The following is a 6,000-nucleotide window of genomic DNA, read 5'->3' as shown; positions in this document are numbered from 1 at the left end:
ATATAATAGTGAGCGCACAAAAAATTGAATGAGATGCAAAATTGTTAGAAGTGCAAATAAACTATTTTCACCTGCTTCTCTGGCCAAGTTTTATATGCATGGCAGACATTTAGGATTTTTGATAAATCTTCAACTTTCCCGACTTCCAGGGACTTCTCTGGTAATTTTTCCAACAACAAACTTGAAAATGTCAACTTCTGAGTAAAAATGGAACACATAATTAAACTGCATCAATCAATTTGTTATGGTTTTTTGGCAGCTTACTGACCAACATGTATGAAATCTCTCAAGAAGCGGATGAAATAAGTAAAAAAAGGATGTAACTGAAAACAATGATTTCTGGTTCTGAGCTTGACTGGTTTCTGTTTCTTCCACGAGGTATCTGTGGGAGAGGAGAAGATTACGAAAAAGAAACAACCACAAATCCCAGACCAGATTCCTTGTCTCTAATGAAGAAAAGATTTCCCTCAGCATGACACTTTCACCACCATGTTTCAGAGTAGGTATAGTGTGTTTTGGGTAATATGAAGTGTTAGTTTTCTGAATGTTGAAAGGTTAAAGACATATAACACTGTAATTGTTAGCTGAGGTAGATGAAAATCAGGAATAGGCCTGTAAAAATTTCTTGTTCTGCACCTATGAACTTCCCTGAGACTAAAAAGTATTAACCTGTGTCCATTGTAAGTGCATTTTAAGAAACTTCTTGTGAAAAGAAATTTCTCATGCACTTCTTATAGTGATGCATTCAAACATTTCCTTCAGTTCACTGAACTGGCAAACATTTAGTTTTCTCCCATTTCACTGGTTTTGTTCATGTCATCAGTGTTGCAGTCAACTGTAGAAGAGTGTTTGTTTAGGAAGGAAAGTCAGCCAGCAAGTTCAGCCAGTATAGACAGGACCCTCCATTAGATCTTAACGATGCATTTCCAAATGTCCTCACAGATTTTAGCTCTGCTCCAACCACCATGGCACAATTATTTCTGTTTTGTGTAAACAGTGATCAAACAATGAGATATGTCCAGCATCACTAATCTTGGTATTGAACGTCTTGACCCGTTCTGGGGGACTGATTTATTTATTTCTATTAGGTTTCTGAGAATTTATGGTATAACTGCTTGTTTAGTTTGTTTTGTTAAAAATGTATAGACTTGTAATAACTTAGAGTCTTATATAGAACTTCACATATTTTAAATCAGAAGTGTTTTTAATGTAAAGTTGAGTAATAATGGTCACTTTCAATTTATGAGGTTAGAGGGAGGAACTAATAGAGTTTAAACAGGAGCCAGAGTAAATCATCCTTCATCATAAATATCTCTGTGTGTGTGAATGTACTGCATGCATCTGTATGTGACAGGAAGACAGAAAGAGGTTACATATAGAGATGTGTGTAGCCGTGACATAAATCCTGCACTGGTCTCGTCCATCATGGGGAGCCACCCCAATAGCTTCACTCATTAGCCATCTGTTCTCAGTTAAAGCTGTAATGCTGTCTCTCTGTGGTAAACACACAACAGGGTGATCTTGAACAAATTTACACAAACACATGCATACATTTACACACCTAAAAGACATAAAAGCTTTAGGATTTATTTCTTATTTCAACCTGGAGCCTTACAAAATCCAGATCTTGTAGGAAGAGCCTGTTAATTATTCTCATCATAACTCATAGCAACACCGACAAGGCAATATTATAAAATAAATGTATTTAGCATTTAGAGTTTCATATGCAGGGGGTGTCGTAATGCAACAGTAGTTCTTCGACCTGAATAAGACTTCTTGAATTACATTTAAATATGGCACCAAGATAAAATAAAATAAAATGTGTTGCACAGCTACAAAAAGGGAATGGATAGCTTGGTAGCTAATGGAAAATTTTACATAAACATATGTTTATGTACACTGCTCAAAAAAATAAAGGGAACACTCAAATAAGACATCCTAGATCTGAATGAATGAAATATTCTCATTGAATACTTTGTTCTGTACAAAGTTGAATGTGCTGACAACAAAATCACGCAAAAATCATCAATGGAAATCAAATTTATTAACCAATGGAGGCCTGGATTTGGAGTCAATCACAAAATTAAAGTGCAAAAACATACAAACATTTGACCGGTAGTCTACATATATATATATATATATATATAAATATATATATATATATATGTGTAGACTAACAGTCAAAAGTTTTAGAACGCCTTTCTCATTTAATGGTTTTCTTTATGTTTATGACTATGTACATTGTACATAGATTCTCAATGAAGGCATCAAAACAGTGAATAAACACATATGCAATTATGCAGTGAGCAAAAAATTGTAAAATAACTTAAAATATGTTATATTTATAATCCTTAAAGTAGCCGCCCTTTGATGTAATGACTGAAATATTAACCTTTAGCCGTCGCTTAATGAACATCTGGGAAGTTCTTCCAAAACTCTTTGGAAAACCATTTCAGGTGACCACATCATGAAGCTCTTGGAGAGAATGCCAAGAGAGCAAAGCAGTCATCAGAGCAAAGGGTGGCTATTTTGTAAAAATTAAAATATTAAAATGTTTAGAGTTATATTGCACTTTTTGTTTACTACATAATTCCATGTGTGTTCATTCACAGGTTTGTTGTCTCTGGTGAGAATCTACAATTTAAATAGTCATGAAAATAATGGGACCCATTAAGTAAGAAAGGCGTTCTAAAATTTTGGCCGGTAGTGTGTGTACATGTACATATTTATCTATATATATAGATATATAGATATATAAATATCTATATATAATCTTTACCATGATTATTGGTGTGTGAACAATATTCCCCATGTCTTGTGCTGGTATTGAAACAGATTTTAGATGATAAACATGAGAAAGTGTTGCCAGAGAGAGATGTCTGGCTTTTTCTCCTGGACCTGTTACCCCCCCTCCCCAACCTGATTTCAGAAAAGCAGACTATGGATGGATAGTTGTATCTACAATAAGTGATAAATACAGCACAATCCAAAAATGAAGAGGTGCAGAATTTAGTGAACAAATAGGCTATTGCCACATTTTAATCATGGCTGAATACAAGACACGTGTTTTAACACCTAAATTCAAGCCATTTAGTCAGCTTAAGTTTAAAAACCTTGTGTAACTACAAAATAGATAATTTCCAACATCATCTGTATAAATTTTCTTTTTTCGTCTTGCATAGGAGAGACCTTCTCAAACCGTAAAAACTTATACTGGTGCGGGAAAAAACTAGGCCTAACATGGAGTTAAGTGGTTAATAAATATGGTGTCTTGCTGTCATATCATGGCCAGTGTTGAGGGGTTAAAGATGTAAATGCACAGATTCTCCACATTGCCTGCAACACATCATCTGGTGGAACATCTCCTAAAAAAACAAAGAATAGATTGATTGCTGTTGTTATCCCACGCCTCGATCACCCATCTTCAGACCTACACCCAGTGCTTACATCCTGCACATGGTGTCTCCCTCCTCCTCTTCTTCTCCCTCGTTCAGCCTCAGTGATGCAGTTAGAGGCTTGACCTAAAATCTGGGGTGATGAATGACTCCCATCCTGCTGATACTAGTAGTCTAAATAATGTGTCTCTGTTTAGAGCTCATCCTTAGCTGATCTGCTGTCTCTTCTTACAGATTCTTAATCTTATATATCTAGGCAATTTGAAACTATAGTAAACCATAACTATGTTAGGTCTTAATGATCTCTATACTTGTATTTGGATGTAGTTGTCTTAGGGGCCTTTAGAAACGGTGGCTCACAAACGTATTTGCACAACTTGGATATTTTCACATTTTGTCACATTGTTATTGCAAACCTTTATGTATTTTTTTTGGAATTTTCATGTGATAGACCAACACAAAGCAACTTATTATTGTGAAGTAGAAGAAAAGGGATATATAATTGTCCATGCTTTTGCAAATAAAAATCTGAAAAGTGCAGTATGCCTTTGTATTCAGCCTCCTTTTCTGTAATATCTCTAAATTAGTGCAATTTAGTGCAACCAAATGCCTTCAGAAGTTAATTCATTTGAAAACAAACTCTTCCTGTATGTTTAATCTCAGTATAGAAACAACTATTCTGTAAATGCCTCAAGGGTTCATTAGAGGCCATTTGTGAAAAAAAGCATCATAAAGGAGGCATAGTTTGTAAAGAAAAATCATCTTAGCTTTCAACGTTTCGGAAAATGGCAAAACTGCAAACCCGGAAATAAACTGTTAGAATAACATTTATTTTTGAAACACCTAAGAGACCCACGGTGGCTAGACATCGAGAGCTCAGGTGGAAGAATTTCTCATCAGTGCAACTTTAGATATACACTAAACAAATCTGCTCCATAAGGAATAGTGGCCTGAAGAAAGACACTTTAAAGAAAGGCATAAGAAGCCCCATTTACAGTTTGCCACAAGCCATTTAGGAAACACAGCAACGGTTAAGAAGAAGGTGCTCTGGTCAGACGACACTAAAGCTAAACTTTCTGACCTTCATACAAAACAACAAGATGTGGTGGAAAACTAACACTGCACATCACTCTGAACATACCATCCTCACAGTGAAATATGGTGGTGGCAGCAGCTTGCTGGAATCATTTTGATCGAGGCACATTGATGGCCTAATAAAAGTACAGGCCAAAATCCAGTAAGGAATTTCAGGCAAGATTTGAAAACTGCTATTCACAGATGGTCTTCATCCAACCTGACTGAGCTTTTGCTATTTCGCAAATAAGATTGGCCTGAAGTGCAAAGCTGGTAGAAACAATCACATGCCAATATGGGAGTAGTCACAAATTATTAAAAAAATTCTGTTCAGAAGGCTACACATCCAAAAATCTTGTCATTCTGTAACATAAAAAGGCTGACAACTAATTTTAACAATTCATAGGGAGCTGCAGCTCCTTTAGAAGTGCAGGCACAGTCCTTTGTCTCCAAAAAGACTACTTCCACTCAATGGAGCTGGGGGGCACCAAAGTCTTCTCTCTCATCTCTCCACTGTATTCAACAGCCTGCCTCTTGCCTCCCTCTCCTCTGTCCCCCCCTTTTGTGTGTGTGGCTACCCGAATAAATTAGCGGTCGGTAAACGAGGGGAGGATGTGGCGGAGGAGGGGACGGAGAGGAGTGTAGGGGGCTGGGCCTGGTGACGGGGGAGTCGGCTTTCAGAGGTGCACAGCTCCTTGAAGCGGCTTTGAGGGACTGGATGCTGAGAGAAGGAGAGAAGGGTGAAATAAAAACCTTTAAGATAGGCGGTAAGATTCCGGTTTGAGCTGCGCAAGAGGATCTCTTTTTTTCATATTTTGCTGCAGAGCAAGAAGAGACAGAGCTTACCAGCTGATCCAAGCGTGCTCACCTGATAGAGAAAGAGGCTTCACTGGTGGAGTAACCTAACCTACTGCACTGTTTGACCGGATTAGACAGTCAGTGGAATTGGCACACTTGTTTTTTTTTTTTTTTGTGAGTGTTATAAAAACAAGCATTAAAGAGCTTTCTCCATTCAAGATTTTGTCCTGGCAGATTGGCTTTCGTCTAGAGGGGAGATTGGAAACCCGTTTGCATACTAATCAGGTTATAACCAGAGCTCACATCCAGAGCCAGACTGAGTCCCATGAATGTAAGTAACACCCTTTATTCATCTCCACACTGAGTTTGCTGTTGAAATTTTCTATTGAAATCGATGGTTGAAAATAAACTCTTGTTGGGTGGGTGGGTGGGGGCGTCAGATGTTTCCTTATAGGGGTGCATCCTCACTTTGCATGCAGAGCTGGCAGCTGTCCAGGCTGCTGTGCAAAGCCACAATGTAGTAGAGGGGCTATAAAAGCAACTCAAGATTAGTGGATCGTAGTGATGCAAAAAAAAAAAAAACATTATTACTGAGCTCAGGCTGCAAACATAAGGAAGGATATGATTCCTATTTTATTGAATGAAAAATAAATGTGTAAATGAGTATGTTGGCTACCATACAAGGTTATTAGGCTCAATAGAAATATTTAATACCAATATGTATGGTACTTAT

At 37.3% G+C, this 6,000-nt stretch overlaps 1 protein-coding gene across 1 annotated transcript in view; it reads left to right on the top strand.

Moving 5' to 3' along the window:
* Positions 1 to 5,022: 5,022 nt before the first annotated feature.
* The window catches only part of dchs1b (dachsous cadherin-related 1b), a 129,442-nt gene continuing 128,464 nt past the window's right edge, over positions 5,023 to 6,000 (top strand). Inside the window, exon 1 of the mRNA XM_047378787.1 lies at positions 5,023 to 5,598. The gene's annotated coding sequence lies outside the window, so the exon portion shown is untranslated. The remainder of the gene's footprint in view (positions 5,599 to 6,000) is intronic.

The sequence above is a fragment of the Girardinichthys multiradiatus genome, chromosome 11 (genome assembly GCF_021462225.1).
Source record: "Girardinichthys multiradiatus isolate DD_20200921_A chromosome 11, DD_fGirMul_XY1, whole genome shotgun sequence".
Classification (NCBI taxonomy): Eukaryota; Metazoa; Chordata; class Actinopteri; order Cyprinodontiformes; family Goodeidae; genus Girardinichthys; species Girardinichthys multiradiatus.
The sequence above is the reverse complement of the archived record's forward strand: the minus strand, read 5'-3'. Positions and strand labels throughout refer to the sequence as shown.